We start from the raw sequence: 20,889 nt of genomic DNA, 5'->3' as shown, positions 1-20,889 counted from the left end.
GCCTACACTCACCAAACCCAAATGGATCTCCAACGGTACTGGGGTATCCATAATATTTCCCCATTTGGCTGCTTTCCAAGGTCTTGGATAAAGAGACTATACTGTCTTTACTCAAACCTCCTACAGCTTTTCCATCCCACCACATCTCCCCACATCTTACTGCCATATTATAACACAGCACATATAGAAAATAGAAACTTTCAAATGGTGACATCCTCTCCTACCATCCTCTCCTCATTACCAAACTCTTAGGCCTACCTTAGTTGACCACTCAGAAGCATTCCCTGTAGTTGCCCAGTCCCTCTAGTTTGAAATACTTTCTTCCCTTGGTTTCCCCGATACCACACAGGGGAAAGATTCACAAGGTTGCACTTGGCAGTGATTTCTTGAAGTGAAACTGAAAGCACAAGCATGAAAAGAAAGAAATTGATAAATTGTACTTCATAAAAATTAAAAACTTTTGTGTTTCTTTCTTTGAGAAGTATATATTCAGATCATTTGCCCACTTTTAATTGGATCACTTCATTTTCGTTGCCAAGTGTTTGAGCTCCTTATGTATTCTGGATATTAATGCTTTGTTGGCTGAATAGTTGGCAAATATTTTCTCCCATTCTATAGGTTGTATCTTCACCCTTTTGATTGTTTCTTTAGCTGTGCAGAAGCTTCTAAGTTTGATGTAATTCCATTTGTCTATTTTTTGCTTCTGTTTCCTGGGCTTTTTGGGTCATATTCAAATAATCATCGCCTATAATAAATACATAAAATATGCTCACTATAATTATTCATCAGGAAAATGCAAATCAAAACTACAATGAGGAGCTGGGGCTGTACCTCAGTGGTAAAGCGCTTGCCTAGCATGTGTGAGGCACTGGGTTTGATCCTTACAACCACATTAAATAAAAAAATAAATAAAAGCATTCTGGGGCTGGAACTGTGGTTCAGTGGTAGAGCACTTGCCTAGCACGTGCGAGGCCCTGCCTGGGTTCAATCCTCAGCACCACATATAAATAAATAAAAAATAGAGGTCCATCAACAACTGAAAAATATTTTTAAAAATAAAATAAAAATAAATAAACAAAGGTATTGTTTCCAACTACAGCTAAAAACTAAGTGAGAAATAAAATAAAGGCATTCTGTCCGTATACAACTACAAAGAAATTAAAAACTAAAAACTACAATGAGGTATTATCTTACCACAGTTAGAATAACTATTATCAGGAGCTGGAATCCTGGCTCAGTGGTACAGTGCTTGCCTAGCACATGTGAGGCCCTGAGTTCAATCTTTAGAAGCACATACAAATAAAGGTATTTTGTTCATCTACTAATAAAAAAATAGCTATTATCAAAAGAATGAAAAATTTAAAATACTGGTAAGGATGTGGAGAAAAAGGGATGAATTTGTATTCACTGTTGGTGGGAATATAATTTAGCATTCTCATTACAGAGAACAGTATGCAGGTTCCTCAAAAAACTAAAAATAGCTGGGCACAGTGACACAGGCCTGTAATCCCAGTGACTCTGAAGGCTGAGGCAGATGGATGGCAACTTTGAGGCCAGCTTCAACAACTTAGTGAGACCCTCAACAAGGTAGCAAAATCCTGTCTCAAGATTTAAAAAAATAAAGAGGACTGGGGATGTAGCTCAGTGTGTCCATTGATGACAAAGATTTTTTGATTAAAATGAAAAACTTAGTCATTATTTAACATATTAATGGGATTCAGTATAATATATTATTATATGCCTACAACACACACCGATTCCCTGCCCCCTTGCCAAACTCTAATAATCATTATTCTACATTCAGGCCAATTTTTCTTTCCTTGGGATCAATCCCTAGTACCAAAATAAAACAACCCTAAAAATAGTTCTACCATATGGTCTAGCTATAACACTTATGAACATATAGGTGAAGGAGTTTAAATCAGCATATCGAGGAGATACCTGCGAATCTATGTTTAGTGTGGCACTATTCACAATAGCTAAGATATGGAATCAATCTAGGTGCTCATGAATGGATAAACAGATAAAGAAAATGTAGTATACATGTAAAATTGAATATTATTTATCTATAAAGAAGAATGAAAAATTAAATCCTATCAAAATGGAAGGAAATGGAGGACATTATATTAAATGAAATAAGCCAGATACATAAAAACAAGTACTACATGTTCTCCCTCATATATGGAAATTAAAAATAAAAACACTGGGCTGGGTTCCAGTGGTACACACATGTAATCTCAGCAGCTCAGGAGGCTAAGACAGGAGGATTGCAAGTTCAAAGCCAGCCTCAGTAACTTAGTGCGACCCTGTCTCCATATAAAATATAATAAAGGGTAGGGATGTGGCTTAATGGTTAAGCTTCCCTGGGTTCAATCCCAGGTACGAAAAAAAAAAAAAAGAAAAAGAAAAATTGGCCTGAATGTAGAATAATGATTATTAGAGTTCAGCAAGGGGCAGGGAGTCAGTGTGTGTTGTAGGCATATATTAAAATATTACACTGAATCCCATTAATATGTTAAATAATGACTAAGTTTTTCATTTTAATAAAAAATCTTTGTCATCAATGGACACTATCAACAAGTGAAAAGGCAACCAAAAAACAAGATGAAATATTTGGAAATCATGTATCTAAGAAGAAATTAATATTCAGAATTTATTAAAATTCCTACAACAAAAAAGTCACGTAAACATATTGGAAAATGGGCAAAGGACTGAATAGACATTTCTCCAAAGAAGATATACAACTGGCCAATAAGTACATGAAAGATTTAACATCATTAGCTATTTAGGAAATGCAAATCAAAAACCACAGTTAAGTACTACTTTACATCCATTAAGATGGTTATGATTAAAAAAAACAGAAAATAACAAATGTTAATGATGATGTGGAGAAATTAGAACCCTTGTACTTTGCTGGTAGGTATGTAAAATGGTACAGCTATTATGAATGATATGCTAGGTCCTCAAAAAATCAATCATCAAATTACTATGTGTAATGGTTAGTTTGAATTCTCAAGTTGATTGGATTAAGAGATGTTAAAGATTAAAAGGCTTGTAGGTGAGTCAATGAGAGTGTGCCTAGGACTGATTGGCATGTGGGGTAGTCAACTGAAGTGGAGACCCTCCCTAAGCATGAGCAGCACCATCCAATACGATAGTGGGTTGGATGGAATAAAAGTTGGAAGAACAAGGAAGCAACAGCAGATACAAATTCAATTATTCTTGAAGGGGTTCTTGATTGCTGCTGCAATTACCTCAGGACATCAGACTCTCCCTCCTTCACTATTCGAAAGTGGACTCTGCCAGTGATTCTCCAGGGAGTTTCCAAAAGCCTTCAGTCTTGGACTAAGGTAGAACCATTGATCCCTCTTGTTCTGAGCCTTCAGCATCTTGGACTGTGCAGCTACTGGTTCCTCCAGCTCTGCAGTCTGCAGATGGCCATTGTGGACTATCCAGCTTCTGCTTGTGTAAGTCAATCTAATAAATCCCCTTTTATAATTATACCTCCTGTTAATTCTGTTCCTCTGGAGAACTCTTGACTAATACACTGTGTGATTCATCAATTTCATCTCTGGGTATCAGTAGAAACTCAAACAGATATTGGAGCACTATGTTTATTGTTGCATAGTTCAGAATAGCCAAAAAGAAGAAACATCCCAATTGCCTATAAATACGTGAATAAACAAAATATGATATTTTACTCATGAATGGAAATGAATGGAATATTATTCAGCCTTAAAAGTACATGAAATTCTGACAAATGTTATAACGATTTGAAGTGGAAGACATTATACTGGTAAAAAATGTTGACACAAAAGGAAAAATATGTTGTGATTCTACTTATATGAGATATTTAAGTAGTCAAATTCATAAAGATAGAAAGTAGAGTGGTGATTATCAGGGGCTTAGGATGTGGCAGCAGTGCGGGGGTGAAAAGTTAATGTTTCATGGGTAAAGAGTTCCAGTTTGGGAGAATGAAAAAAGTTCTGGAGATGAATATGGTGTTGATGGTGGCACCACAAATGTAAATGAACTGTGTCACTATTTTAGTCAGCTTTGTTGCTGCTTGACTAAAAGACCTGACATGAATAATTTTAAGGAGGAAATATTCATTTGGGGGCTCACAGTTTCAGAGGTCTCAGTCAATGGGCAGCCGGCTCCATTCCTTGAGGCTGAGGTAAGACAAAACATCATGACGGAACAGTGTGGTAGAGGAAAGCAGCTGGGGACAGGACACCAGGAAGCAGAGAGAGAGAGAGAGAAAGAGAGAGACTTCACTCACCAGCTACAAAATACATACCCCAAGGCATATCCCCAATGACCCACCTCCTCCAGTCACACCCTACTTGACTTCAGTTACCACTCAGTTATCTCTATTAGGGAATTAATTCACTGATTGGGTAAAGGCTGTCATAACCCAATAACTTCACCTCTAAGCCATCTTGAATTGTCTCATACGTGAGATTTTGGGGGACACCTCATATCTAAACCATAATAGTCACTAAACTGTACACTTAAATATTAGTTCAAATGATAACTAAGTTTTATATAACTATTCACATCGTTATATAATAAATTTTATTTGCATACGTGTTATATATTTATGTATGTTTTGTATATGTGTATGGGTCTGCTTGTGGGTGTGTGTGTGTCTGTGTGTGTGTGTTTTACTCCAGAGATTAGAGATTAGTTCTGGGCCTTCTTTCTCTCCCTTCTCTTCCTGAATGACCATATCCATAGTCCAGGCCACGATGAAGTCACATTAGTGTTGCCCTACCTGCATTCTTTTTTTAAAAAAATATTTATTTATTTATTTATTTTAGTTGTAGTTGGACACAATACCTTGTTTTTATTTATTTATTTTTATGTGGTGCTGAGGATTGAACCCAGGGCCTCACACACTAGGCGAGCGCTCTACAACTGAGCCACAACCCAAGCCCCCGTTCTACCTGCATTCTTGCTCCAAGTTCCATTTATTATCCTGCCAGCAGAAGGGGTATTTTTTTCTCTTTCTTTCTTTCTTTCTTTCTTTATTTATTTATGTTTGTTTTTGTGGTACTAGATATTAAACCCAGGACCTAGTGCATGCAAGGCACTCCACCAACTGAACTATAGCCCCAGACCAGAAGTGGTATTTTTATATAAATTGCACTTATTATCCTGAAAAAATGGCTAATTTGATACTCTAAAAGTCCTTCCCACTGTAGTATTACTATACCTTGTATAAAAATGTTAGTTTGAATATGTATTTATGGGCTCAAAGAAAGCAGGGGATATTTCCCAGGGGCTCAAAAATTAAAGGTAAGATAGCTAAAGAAAAGAAATTAAAAGATTCAAAATCTAGACAGAAGCAGTCTTAAGTAGATGAGAATCTCTGAGTTGTCCTGGTGGCAAATATCTACACCAATACTAGAATCTAGAAACTAAACCTCAACCCATCATAAAGTATGGTGGGGTGGAAGGATTAAACTGGATAATACCTTAAAAGCCAATACATTAGAAGGAAGCTTAAGAGGACCAGATTAGGAAGCACATCTTGATTTTCAATATAAAAAGATTTCAATTTTGTTTCGGAGGTAATTGTTCCTAGTATAGGCCCTGAATTACCACAGATAAGATCAACTAGACATGAGCTCAATGAAATATTAGTTAACACACAAGAAATTAGGCACACCTAAGTAAGCGTCATCAAAAGCAGCAAACTAAAGATTTAACACCCTAAAAGCTTCATATGTTAGAATTAGAATATAATTATGATTAGAATATTTACAGAAATAAGCAATTGCAGTAAAAGGGAGAAATCAAATGTCATGTCGTCTGCATTCTCTGACCATAGCTCAATTAAATTAAAAATCAGTAATCAAGAGGTCCACTGAAAAAAACTTTTAAAATATACTTTCAAACTCGTAGATCAATAAGAAATCATAACTGCAATTTTAAAAAGAATACTTGCAACTGAATCATTATTTCAATTTCTAAGAGATAAAATCAGTAATTCAATCTCTTCTTAGCAAGAAAACACCAAGCTCAGTTTGACAGACAGATCTTATCAAAATGTAAAGGAACATGATTACTATCAATTTTTTTTCCAATGGACAGAACTTCAGAAGTCTATGTATTACCAATATAAACTTTTATGTAATATACAAACCAAATGAAGACATTTCAATAAACGAAAATTGTAGGCTATTCTCATGAACATAGACACAGAATTTAGCATTGTAGCTTTGTGCTTTTGCTTTTATTGTTTAAAGATAATATGTCATGTTCAATGCTGCTTATGCAAAGAATAGAATAGTTTAATGGAGAAATCCATATTATCATCAATAGATGCACAAGAAAGAATTTTTATTCAATTTACCATGTATTCATGAAAACAATAGGTGACTGAAAATAAAAGCAAATATCTTTACCTGAGAAAAATCATATTTTCAATGATGTATATGCACAATAGAATACTATCAAGCCTTTGAAAAAATAAGAAACTCTGTCATTTGCAACAATATAAATAAACCTTCAGGACATTTTATTAAGTGAAATAAGCCAGGCACAGAAAGACAAATAATGCATGATCTCACTTATAGTGGGTTCTCAAAAATTTGAACTCATAGAAGTAGAATGTAGAATAGTGGTTATCAGATGGTGGAAAGGAGAAAGAATGGGAAAAATGGTGATCAAAAGGTACAAAGCTTCAGTTACATGGCAGGAATAACTTTTTGAGACCTATTGCAGAATGACTATGGTTAATAACAATGTATGCTTCTAAATTGCTCAAAAGAGTAAACTTCAAATCTCTCAATACAAAAACATGGTAAGGAAGTGAGTTAATAGATGCTAATCAATTTGATTTAATCATTCCATACTTAATACCTTTATCAAAACATTAGTGTATCCCATAAATGTATCCAATTGTGATTTATCAATTTAAAATAATATTCAACATTATTTAAATGGGAACAAGAAAAGGGACCATCATCACTCATATATTCAGCAACACACTCACAGTTTTGAGACATTCAAATGAAAAAAATAAAAATTAAAAGTAGTATAAGGTATTAAACTCTACTGTTGTCATTTCCAAAGAATACAGTTTGAATACCTTCAAAATTATTTAAAAGAAAAAAAGATCCCAGGAAAGACAGTTGAATAAAATATTAATATGAAAGTCAATTATCTTTTATACTCAATAGCATGAAGCAATTTTTGAAAAAGTCAAATAAATAATTCCCTTAGAAAAAACTGAATAAAAGATGTACAGGCCTTTAAGTAGATAATTATAAAATGTTATAGTAAATCTTGAGAAAATAACTAAGTAAATGAAGAGAGACATCATACTTGCAGAGACAATATCATAAGGACATAAAATCTCTGCAAATTAAGATGTATAGTCAATTAAATTTCAATCAAAATCCCCAAAGAATATTTTTTGTCGAGTTTGACAAAGTCTTAAATCTTTGTGAAAAAATAAAGATGAAACACAAAAATTCAAGAAGAAAGTGAAGGAATTTCCCTCTGCCTTAACTTTCATTATTAAAATATAGAAGATAAGAACATTTTCTACTGGCACAGGAGTATATAAAGTATTAGAAAAACTAAAAATAATGACCCCCCCAAATACATGTACATCTAGAAACTGATATGAAGTGATAGAGATGGCCTTGAATATCATTGAAAAAGCATGGATTATTTACTAGTAAGCAATGTTAGAATAATTTGTTTCTTATATGAAAAAAAATTCCATATTTAAAAGACAAAGCTTTATAACTTACAGTAGGAAGCATAGGAGATGATTTTTGTGACCTCAGAGTAGGGGAGGAATTGTTGAAATATGCACACATGCACACACACAAACACACTAATCACAAAGGCAACAATGAAAAATTCAGCTGTCTTAAAGTTTATAACTTCTTATCATCAAAATAGACATAATAAGAAAATTGAAAAGAGAAAGCACAGACTGAAAAAATATTTCATCAGGATTCAAAACATATAATAATAAAATCAATGATTTTGTAAAAATCAAAAATAAATAATTATTTAAATGAGTAAAAACTGAACAGACATTCCACAAAAGAGTGAGCATGGCCAATAATCATAAAAGACACTCAGTATCCTCAGTAGCTATGAAAATGCAAATTAATGTTGAAATGAGATAGCTTTTTATCCCAATAATATGAGGACAAATTTAAGTCTGCCAAAATCAATTACTGGGTATGATGTGAAATAAGAGAAAGTAATACAACACTGGTAGAAGTAGCAAATGGAAAACAATATGATATTATTACTTCATACAGCTAAACATGTTCATAGACTGTGATCTAGCAATTCTATTCATAATTATACAGCCAGAAAAACTCTAAAGCATCAGTATGTTAACGAAGACACATATCTAAGAAGGTTCAAAGCAAAAAAAAAAAGACGAAAGACAAGGAGAAGAAAACAAAACACAAAAACAATCTGAAAATAACTCAAATATCTACTAACAACAAAATAGTGCATAAGTTGTAAAATATGCCAAAACGAATTTTTATACAGCAGTGAAAATGTATTGCTCTGGCTAAATCATCAACATAGAAGTATCCTACAAACACAATGCTGAGTTTTATAAACAAGTAGCATCAAGACTATGCATATAGTATGTTATTTTTATGAATCTTAAAAGCAAAGAAAACTATGTATTATTTAAAGATTTTCTATATATGGTAGGTCTAAGGCAAAAAGAGCAAAGACATGATAAAAACAAAATTAAGAATAGTAATGTGGGCATGGGAAAAGGGAGACTATCGGGGAGAAATGCACAGGTAACAAAACAATAAAGAATATTGGTCATCCTCTAGTTCCCATATTGGTTTGCAGATTCAGAAATATTCATTATTTGTTTTTATTATAATTTTCCCTAACTTACATGTAAGTTACATAATTTTTATATAAATTCATAAATGTAATTTAAATCTTTAAAAAATGTGTGTGCGTATATATATGTGTGTGTGTGTATATATTTGAATCATGCCAATAATCCACCTGAATTTTTTCAAATGGCAACTCTTTTTGTATATAGCACTGAATTATCCACCTATCTAGCCCTCTCTTACATTTGTACCTTTGTCCCCCTCCATCCTTTTAATTTATATTTTCAATTGACAAATAATAATTGTATGTATTTACAGGGTATAATATGAAGTACTGATCTACATAGACATTTTAGAAAGGTCCAATCAAACCAATTAACATATCCATCTTTTCCTTACATAATTTTTTTTTTTTTTTTTTGTAGTGAGAATTTAAAAACTACTCTTTGAGCAATTGTCGGGAGCTGCCCTGGATGCAGATACCTTTAAATCCTAATGCATGGGGTTCTGAACAATTATTGTGTTCAGTCTGGCATGGTAGTGCCAGGTTGTGGGGAGCCACTCTGAATGATTCGCGTCTTCTGTTCTGGAGTGGAGAGGCTTTGACCGTTACTACATCTCGCAGTGACCTGGACATTGCCCCAGTCCCGGAAGTTTGAGGAAGCGTCTTCAGATGTAGGTTTGTCACATGGATTGAGCTACATTCACCTGTTTCTTTGTGACATTACCCCTTGCCCTGTTTGGGATAGAATGTTCCATGGAAACACTTTGTGTGTCCACTTTTCTTGCTCTGTCTTTGGGTGTGGCCTTCCTTGATTTCAGTCAACCTGCTGACAGCAGACATCAGGAAGCTAGACTCAACCCCCTGAAACCTGACCCCTTGCCTCATTTGAATGGCTTCTCTTCAATAAAAGGGGTCAGCGCATGCTTGCTCTCTCTTTCTGAGGATCCTTAAGATCAAAGGAGCCATCACAGGACCCCAAAGAAAAAGGTATCTCTATCTCTTGTGTGGTTATTTCATGCAGCCCAGTTCACCTAGAGTGACCCTGAGTGTTTTAGTCGTGAGGAACGGGACACCAGGTCCTAGTAACTTGGGGATAACCCCAGTTTGGATAACAAGGCATGGCTGCAGGAGTAGGCATCACCCGCTGGGATTGAGTTACACTCACCTGTTCCTTTGTAATCCTAACCCTTTGTCCTTTGGGAGATAGAATGTTTCATGGAACCTCCACTTGTGTGTCCCCTATATAAGACTAAACAATTCCAATGACACTCTCTCTTTCCACAGACCTTTAAGGTCCAAGAGCCATCAAGGATTTTGTAAAGGTACTTCTGTGTGTTTGCATGCTTTCTTTGTGTTTTCTTAAGTTATTGGGATAATCAGATTTTGTGAACCCAGCATTAGGTGGCCAGCTAGGATAGATGACAATAATAATATATATTTCAAAATTGCTTAACTATGATCACCATGCTGTGCAATGAAACTCAAATTCTATTCCTCCTAACTAAAACTGTGCACCCTTTGACCAACATCCCCCATTCTCCAACCTAAGCCTTTGGTACCAACATTTTGTTCTCTACTTCTCTGAGATTGTTTTTTTAGATTCTACACTCCTGATTTTATTACACATATTCACAGACGCCTTCTTCCGTGTCTTTAAAAAGACTAGCTCTTTCCTGCCTCCATGCCTTTGCACTAGTGTTCTCTCTGTATGGAAAACTCTTCCTCATTTTTAAGTTTCAACTTGAACTTTCTTTTTCTCAAAGTAAAGAGGTCTTGCCTGGACAGGTACTTCTGTCCCACCTTTTGGATTTACATGAAATCCTTTGTTATTCTCTCTTGTCAGGTTGTACTCATACGTTTATGTAATAGTTTCCTTAATGTTGACTGGCCTCCTCCATTAGACCCCAAGCTCCATGAAGAAAATAACCACAGTAATTTTTGTTCATCATTGTTTCTCCAGCCAATAAAACTATATTTCGTCTAAAGCAGGCGCACACCAAAAAATTGTTGGATAAAAGAAACAAATGAATTATTGAATATGAATAAAAAGCATGAATGCTCTTTTGCAAAATAGGAGAAAGAATAAACCTCTTATATGTGGGTGTATGCACATATATGTAACTTCACTAAAGTGACTAGTGAATAGTGAACTTTAGGTAAAAGGAAAATGATCACAGAAGGCCAGAGATGTGAAAAGATAAAGTAAGCAATTGTTACACATGAGATCAATTCAAACACACATTACAAACTAACAATTACAACAATGACTAAATGCATAGAGCAAATAAAAATGTTGAAACAAATACAAAATACTTATATTTAGTAACATGGAAGTTCATATTGTATATACAAAATAAAAAGGTAAATATGATCTTGATTTTTGTTAACCTGTCAAAGTAATTAAACTTATCGTGCATTAGTCCTGTGGTTTGAATGTCCCCTCCAAATCTCATGTTGATATTTAATTCATTGTAATAATATTAAGAGGTGGAACCTTTAAGAGGTGATTAGGTGATTATTTCAGTAGTGGATTAGTTATCCAGGGAGTAGGTTCCTAATCAGATAACCAATTTGGCCTTATTTGCTCTCTGTCTCTTGCATGCTCTTACCATGATATGCTCATCTGCCATGTTACGACACAGCACAAAGGCCCTCACCAGATGCCAGAGTCATGTTCTTGGACATCCTGTCCTCCAGAACCATTACTCAAATAAATTTCTTTGCTCATAACTTACCCAGCCTGTAGCATTCTGTCAGAGCAGCAGAAAGTGGACCAAGGCATGTAACTTGTTTGTCTATAAGCACTCAAAAATAATAAATGTACAAAATTAACCTATAAAAAGAGAGAACAGTCCCTTCCAGGCCTAATGTTCTATGCTGTCTTAAATGAGATCACATTGCTGGAAATGCTTGCCTCTTGGACAACCAGCCTCAAGGAGATATTCAACTCACTTTTACAGCAAAAAATTGTTTTCCAATATTCTGTTCTCAGAGAATATATAAAAACATGAAAAAAAAAGCCTGTAGGAGAAACAAAAAAATGTAGAGAAATAATAGAGTGAGAAATGGAAAAATACAGTGGATGATAGAGTATCACATCTGTCCAAATTTTAAAAGCTCTTTTTTTCCATCTTTAAGGAATTACCAGATTCTTCCCTCAGTACAGAGAGTGGTAGTCCGTGGATGTTTGTGTCTACTGCATTGCTCACCAGCAACCATTTCCTTCCCCACTTCATTTTCTATGGCTGGACATTAAGCAAGCATATCATCAGTATGGAAGACTCAGAAATGCTTCATGAAGACACACACACACACACACACACACACACACACACATTCTGCGTCAGGGTTGACCTGCTACCCACAAGACGTGGCCATCTTTCATAATTACCAGCCCTTCTGACCAATCTGTCAGGAGCATCAATGTTTACTTCCCAGGCAGCCCTGGCCTTGGCAGAAGTGGACAACTTTTGTTTTGCATAATTTACTTTCTGTTTTCTTCATTTAAAGACCATTACACTGTTATTGTGCCTGACTAATAAAACCCAGCAGGTATCATGACACTGCTTGGAAATGAACATTTTGAAGGATTTATGGCATAAGAAAATACACTAATAAATACAGACGAACAGATGGATCCTGATCACAGATTCAGAAAGGTTGAACACAGCAAGTAGGCAAGATTGATACCTACCTACAAAGCAGCAATCTGGGCTCAGAGAACAGCAGGCTGCCATAGATATTTGGCATATTTATTGAAGCATTAAAAGAGTTTTCACATTCCTCCTAATTACTATACCTACCTCTGGTTACATAGACTAGTATGTACTATGAGTTTTCTACTGATTTATTTAACTCTTAAATACCATAAACTTTGAAGCAATACCTATGTTCATGCAGAGGCAATAAATTTGCTGCCATGCTATTAAACATTATTTGCACTTTAGAAATGTCAGTGATATTTGCAGTTCTAAACATCGTGCTTCATGCCATTTCAAAGGTGTAGTTGTTAGAGCCAAAAATATTCATGTTTTAAAAGCCTCCATCATATAAATGGCTCAGGGTCAAAAGACATGAAAAAAAATCTCTGTTTCATCTTTAGTTTGTTCAAATGCATCATGTTAAAGAATGCCAGGAAGAAAATAAGTCCAGGAAGACTCACCTGATTTGCAAAATGAAAGGAAGCCTTAGATGCATCTCAATTCCCATTTATAGTTTATAAATGTCTTTCTTGACTAACAAGTTTGAACACATCACTAAAATCCCTCCATTCCACCTACTTAGCTAAACTCTGAAGATAACACTGTGCTTTTGATTGATGGCAATTGGAAAAAGTCCTTCTTGGAAACGGAACATGTCACATTTTATATATGCTAAGACATGTGCTTACCTCTTAAGTCCTTGCCTTTCACTTAAATCCAATGACCTTTTAAAAACTCAGTGAAAATTCAAGCTGTTCAGTGAGTCTAAGAATCCATTTTGTTACCCAGAAGGCCCACTGCCCTCACTCAAGAATTCAAAAGATGCCACAGCACCGGAGCTTACTGTATTTCACTAACTAGAATAATTTAGAAACTATTATTGCCATATTCAATATTGACTGAGCAAATGCTCAGTGTCAAGTATAGCATTAGACACTGGAGAGAAAGCTATGATGCAAGGGGAAAGTTCCCAGTACCCTAAGAAATCATAGTATGCTAGTTAGAACAAAAATTAAACCAAAATATTAAGTGAGGTGTGGGTTAAAAGAAAACTCAAGATTACATCGGGAGTCTATAGTAGGGGGACTTGGCCAGGCCTGAAGGGTTATGGAAGGTTGCCTCAATGATGTGGAATTTAAATGGTGAACTCAAGAAATAACGGGAATCAACCACCTTTAGAGAAACCCACTGGCCTCAGTGCCATATGCCCTCCCTGGTGTCTTCTGTGAGGAACACATCTAAAGGTAACCCAAGAGATAGAAACAGAGCACCCAGAGAGCTTCTGTCACATTCCAGTGCTCCAGAAGCAGAAGTAAGGCACATTCAGGACCTTTCTGGCTAAAGGGAAGGATGGGGTGTAATATGTCTCAAGGGTACCTAAAGAGAAATAATGGCAAAAAAAGAATCCAAATGCTAAGAAGCAGACCACAAAGATGTTCACCCAGAAGCTTTCTTGCTTCTTTCACCTCATGCTCCCCACCATCATGTTCTGCCTTGCCATAGGCCAGAAGACAGTGGGGTCACACTATCATGGACAGAAACCTCTGAGATCATGAGCCAAAATACGACTTTTCTCCTTCTAACTTGATTATATCAGTTATTTTGTCACAGTAATGGAAAGCTGACTAGCACCACCCCCAACATCTGTACCCCATGAAAACTTCTTCCCCTGCCCAGAAGTAACCATGAGGTTTGCCACTATTTCTGTTGTAGGGACAGACAAGGAAAGGCACCAAAGATAGCAGGAAACAGTTTTATTTGGCTGCAGCCAGGTTAAGAGGGCACAGCTTTTGCTGTCATCAATCAATTCCCCGAACCCCGAGTTCAGGTAGTTTCAGAATTTTATACCCAGCATGTAAGGGAAGGGGCTCAGAAGTTCACAGTCTGCAGAAGTTCACAAAAAGCAGCTTTTTCTTTCACTGTTTTGGGCAAGTTAACCCTTCAAGGACAACACTTCACTGAGAAGGAGAAAGCTTCATCTCCCCTTTCTTTCCTCCCCCTGCCAGCTGTTACCATGGAGCCCAGTTGTAACTTATCTTAAAAATGCAGACATCTCTGTGAAGCCCAGCTCAAGGCCAGAGGCCTTGTTTGCACATTTCTACAAACTACTATACTGGATACGTTTGTGAAAAACTAGTAAGGGGGTGCCCAGCACCTGGAGTGCTGATTTCTTCTCAGCCAATGGCCAAGCAAGATAGGGCAACACGAAAATAGGAAGTTTATCTACATTGAACTCTTTTGCAGAGACTCTTTTGCTGACAGTCCTAAAATCAGCCATGGGGAAGATTTCTGGAGAAGCTCAGTTAGTCTTTTCTGTGGAGAAAGGGCATGCCACTACATTTCCTTGCTATTTAAAAAAATAGTTTTGCCATTTCTGCATCATTTCTAAACAATATAGCTTACTTACACTTGTTGAAGCTTATATTAATGGAAACAGACCACATACATTTGTGTTTTGTTTCTTTTACCTAATGTGGGTAAATTCATCTACACTGTTAATAGACATGCCTATTTTCATTGCTGTATGAAAAGACCAAAATTTCATTGCCTAGAAATAATACAATAAAAATACATTAATGAGGGGAGAGAGGAAAAGGACTTAGTTCAAGATCCAAATCATTATTTGGCCAGCCATGGTACCTTACAAGAGGATCGAAGAATTTCTATTACTTTCCCTTCAAAGCAGGCCTTGATTTAATAGCTGGAACACCTCTAAGCTAAATGTTATCTTCAGTGCTGTTAGAGAGAAAGGCAAATATTTGTCATCACTCTCCATAGAATTAAGGTTGAGGTGAGAGAGAAAAGCAAGTCTTGGAGGGTTTATGAATACTCTTGCAACTTTTATAGTACTAGATTTGCCATCAGTACCCAGGGGGCATAAAAGTTGGCAGAGAGAGTTACCAGGCATGCTTATGGTCCCATGGCTATGATGAAATGACAAGTGACAAAGGATTCAGTAGTAAAAACAGCTCCACCCACTCCACCACCCAAGACACTCTCTCCTGAAAAAAGTGAAAATATACTTGCACACTGACCATGGGCCAGAGTGAAAATTGCCTTTATTGTGATCACAGAGATAACAGTATAAAAGGCATATAGAGTTCAAATAGATCATTAGTCTATTTATAAGAATGGTAGCCTAGAAGAGGAAATACAAATGGAATCTTGAATTCACTCAGGTAGTAAAATTAATTCAAGGAAGTTAGCTGTGAATTTGAAGCACTGGTGCTTTCAAGATTTCCACGTATCCAAATTAAATAATGATGATGGAAAAATGATGTAAAGATGCAACTCGAACTTACAAGAAAACAATGCCAGCTGAAGGGTATGAACCTAGTTTCCTGTTACCATAGTAATGGGGGTGGGGAGGGATCCCACTTTTTACATCTGTACACAAATACAATATCCCACTGTTAGATTACTGTTGCTTCTGTTATCACATCCCACCCTCAAATTTCTGGCTTGTAAGTGATCTCAGTTCACTTGTAACAACAGTAGTGCCTGGCCTGAGGCCAGGCCAGGCACCACTGCTTTTGGACTAAATGTCCTTAAAATCTTAGGGAGATTTGTAACAAAATGTAGCAAAATGAAGTGAAGCAAACCCATTGTGTTAATACCAGTATGTGAAGTTTAAAAAAATCTGCTGCAGTTGGTATTCAATATGCTTGTGATGTATAAGAGAATTCTGCATATTTTAGAAACACAGATTAAATAGAACAAATTCCATTTTAAAACATTTCATTAATTTTGATTTTTCATTAAAGGATGCAACACATTGACTATATTTCTATTTGTAAATACACCAGAATGTTTAAATCAACTTGAGGTTTTTTATATTTATAAGTTTAAGTTACTAAAATGTATGAAAGTTTTTCAAGCAATTAATAAGGTTTTGCTTCTTGGGATCCTAAGTTTACCTGGCCAGGTCCTTGAAGTGCTTAAAAAGAAGATTGGGTAAATTAGACTTAAAAATGTACTTTGAAATGCTGAAGAGAATTGAAGAATCTAAGTTTACAAATAGGAATTCATTTAATTAAGCAGAATTTAGTCTGTTCAGCTTGATTTGATCTAACATTAATCAAAGGCTGCCTTGCAAGTGATTGACAAAATATGCTAGATTTATGGAACATACTGATTATTAAATTGAATTTAAAGGCCAGTATAAAACCACTTTTTAGTTTGCAGTTTTAATAAATTAATTTAAAATTATGTAACTTCAAATAGTATTTTCTCTGCACAGAGGGTTCCCTCCCATATCAAAAAAATTCACAACAATAGAAGCCAAATCATTCTCTCACAGAGCATTTTGGCCACGGATTCAGAGAGTACTGTGCATTTTGTGTATCAAGAACCAGACTAATCAGCGCAGAAACCGAAGGCTGGTCACTTGAGACGCCATTCTCAACTCTATATACTTGTCTGTCTCTCAATAGAACCCAAAACATTGCATTCCCCGACTCATTCACATAAACTGGTGGCCTGTGACTCAGCACAGTCCAAGAAGACCTACCTGAAAGTTTTTGAGGTCCTCTTGATTCCCTTACAAAAAAGGTGTATACAAGAAGAGAGCTATTGATGGGGTTTCTTCCTTCTTATTTCTGCCTTGGAGAGATTATATTGTGCAAGCCATATGTAGCCATTTTGTGATTATGAGACAAGCAGCACAAAACTGAAAAACCTACATGCAGAGGATGGTAGAACAGAAAGATAGTGAAACGTCTGGGCCATTGAACTGCCAAACCAACCTCAAGGCCACCTGTGTCACAATTTTCTTATTACTAAATAATAAATATTCTCGTATTTTAAGGCACTGTTAGCTGTTACCTTCAGGCCAAAGCCTTCCCAATAGGGGATCAGGGGGAGGCAGGAGGGAGGGAGAAGGGGAATTAAAATGGAGCAAATTATATTATATGTATTTATGAATATGTCAAAAATAACCCCACTGTTATATGGCACTAATAACATTTTTAAAAGGCCTTATTAATGGATTCATCAGAGAAGATCAAGAAGTAGGAGAAACAAGACAGATGAGAAACAGGAAAAGATATTTGGAAACTGTCCTCTCAAAAATACCATATAACAGCTGCATGAGCAAGTCTCAACATTATCACTTAAAAGAACTGCAAAGAGATAGAGGAGAGAGAGAGAACGTGACAATGTTTGTATTAGTCAGCTCTATATTGCTATGACCAAAATATTGGACAAGAACAATTTAGAGAAGGAAAAGCTTATTTTAGCTCACAGTTTCAGAGGTTCAGTTTATGGTTGGTCGGTTCCATTTCTCTGAGCCCAAGATGAGGCAGAGCATCATGGCCAAAGGGTACCGTGGAAGAAAGATGCTCAGCTCATGGCAACCAGGAAGTAGAGAGTTTGGAAGAGGAAGGGGTTGCAGGGAAGCTGCACCCTTCCAGGACATGTCCCCAGTGTTATACCTCCTGTAGCCATGCCCTATCTCCCTACAGTTATCACCCAGTTAGTTCATTCAAGCCAGGATGAACTGACTAGGTTATAGCTCTCACAGTCCAATCTCTTTACTTCTGAACATTCCTGCATTGACACAGGAGCTTTGGGAGACACCTCATATCCAAACCATAACAATGTTTTTAAACTGAATGTGGATAAATTATTAACCCATTAAGCCCCAAGTTTAAATTTTGTGAATATTTCAAAGAAAATAGGTTGGAAGTCATAGTCTAGAGCTTATATAGCCTTTGTATAGATTTTCACATAATTTGCAAATATATATTTTTAAATGGTCTAATCATCACTTACTACTTTTCTCAAAACCATAGAACTCTAAAAACATAATATTTATTTCAAAATTTACCATGAGTAGTATATTTGTTGCTCTTTTTTTTTTTTAATACATGTTCCACATCTGGGATGATGGAACTTAACTGGTTAACTGGTATTGTCTAAAACATCAGAGATTTGCATTGAAGTTTACTTGGAAGCAGCTAAATTAAGGTTTTTATTACCATTTTGATTGTTGTGGTGGTTGTTATTTTGAATTGCTATAAGGTAGACTAAGCAGTTGAAAAGAAAATGAATCCACTGACAGAAAAACGAAGTTGTATTTTTGCATATTTGAAACTGTGACTGTGAACTTCACACATCTATATTTCCTCTTTAGCTGCTTACATCTTAGAAGGGTGCCTGACATCAGACAATAGAGGTGAATTAGCAGTTGAATATGCTTACAGAATTTATCAACCATCTCTCAGTAAATTAATACATATTGATTCCCAACTACGTGTCTAACTCTACTCAGGATTTTGTTGTTGTTATTGTTGTTTTGTTTTTTCTTTAGTTCAGCACCTTTTGATATTTGAACTAGATAGTCAACTTTGCAGGCCTGAGTGATAAAAGCCACAAAAGGTAAACATGAATTTGAAGAGGAAAGCTAAAAATCTTTGAAAAGCAGTCAAGCCCTGGTCTAAAAAGGTGGAAAATAGCTGTTCTCTTTCCTTTCTGTTACATTACTAGAATTGAAAAGGTTTTAACTCTTTGCATATTACTCTCTCCTGTGATTCATTAAATGCCTGAAGAGATTAAGTGTTTTCTTTTCTCGTGATCCATCTAAACCCAATGAGCTTTTCTGTCTATGACACATCCTTGGAATATGAGCAAACATAGGAATAGAAAAGGTATTTCAGATGCTGTGGTGATGGGATATAGGAAAAAACCTTCTCAACCAAACCTTTATTGACCAAAGTGCAGAGGAAGATGGAGGCTCACAAAATCAAGGCCAGTAAAGCTTCATTGTTCTAAAATTCAGATAAAAGCAAAGATTCTTATTTAATCCTCCTCATTGATATCAACTAAAAAGGAAGCATGATTTTGCTTTGACTTTGTAAAAAAAAAAAGTGCACACTCTTTATTTAAGAATTTTCAAGACTATAGAATAAGCAAAGTATAATTCACACTATATTACATTTGGATTCAATTCATTCATTAATTTTGAAAAAGAGCACATTGTATTTTGGATTCTGCCAGCAATTTATTTAAGAAAAGGTCAATATATAGAGCAAATAGAGTAATGCCTGTCGTTGTAAAAATACAGGAATGGCTATTTCCAACTTTTGTCAAGCACTTTGCATAGCCCAACAAAGTTTAAGTCATATTTTAATCATTAATTTAACTCTTCCAACTGAGCGTCCCCTTACCACACATCACCTGGTCCGTATTGCCCATCCTTCACTCTATTTCATCTATGCCTCCTATCCATTCCTCAGTTAACACATAGTCTACCTTCTCTTTTATTTTTTTAAATTATTATTATTAGTGTTGTTATTTATTATTACTATTTGGTACCAGGGATTGAACCCAGGACATCTTAACCACTGAGCCACATCCCCAGCCCTATTTTGTATTTTATTTAGAGACAGGGTCTTCCTCAGTTGCTTAGGGCTGCTGCAGTGTGGCTGGGCACAATTCATGAGCCACTTATCAAGCAGAAATGAACTTTATTTTTAGAACACACAGGTTACACCACACGAGCTCTTCAGGAATTCCCTCAGAGCCCCACTACCACCACCAGCTTCCCACAAGCCTCTCAACCCCCGCCCCCCACTCCTCCTGCTCTTGAGACCGATTGGCTGGATCATGTGGGCGGAGCCAAAAGAGTCCCCCAATGAGCAGCTCCGTGGTCTGAAAGGGCGGGGAAATAGCCCAATGAGCATCACCGAAGAGGAGCCAATCAGTTGGCAGCTGGAAGTTTGCTGGGGCCCCTTTGGCTGTGGCTCTCAACAAGGGCCTTGCTAAGTTGATGAGGCTGGCTTTGAACTCTTGATCCCCCTGCCTCGACCACCAGAGCCTTCTTTCTCATAGGACAGCAGGTTGTCTTGGTTCTGCTCCTCAGCCTTATACATGCACTATATTAATTTTCAGTCAAGTTACACCAACAACTCCTTGAGGTGACTCTCAGTAAAGCCCTCAGGAGAAAGATGTGTGCTCTGGAGGGGAAGAAGGTCTATTTTTAATAAATGTCCCCTTTCAACTGTCTTTAAATAATTTTCCCTACATGATATTCATCTTTCAAATTAGTCTTTAGTATTTTAAAGTATATATAAATTATAGAGCAAACTTCCCTTTTATCCTAGGGAATAAAAAGTATAAAGTTGGGAGAATTTGCTTATATTAAATATTTTACACATGGATAGGAATATATAGATATATTTCATATCATGTATATCAATAAACACATTTAGATAGGCTGAGAAAAATGAATAATTATTAACTAAAATTAATAAGTTAACTAAGATCTACACTACTTTATATCTCATGAACATCTTTCTTACCTATAATCCATTTGCTTACTCAAAAAAATATTTAT

This window comes from Callospermophilus lateralis, chromosome X (genome assembly GCF_048772815.1).
Source record: "Callospermophilus lateralis isolate mCalLat2 chromosome X, mCalLat2.hap1, whole genome shotgun sequence".
NCBI classification, from domain to species: domain Eukaryota; kingdom Metazoa; phylum Chordata; class Mammalia; order Rodentia; family Sciuridae; genus Callospermophilus; species Callospermophilus lateralis.
This window is presented reverse-complemented; position numbering follows the sequence as displayed.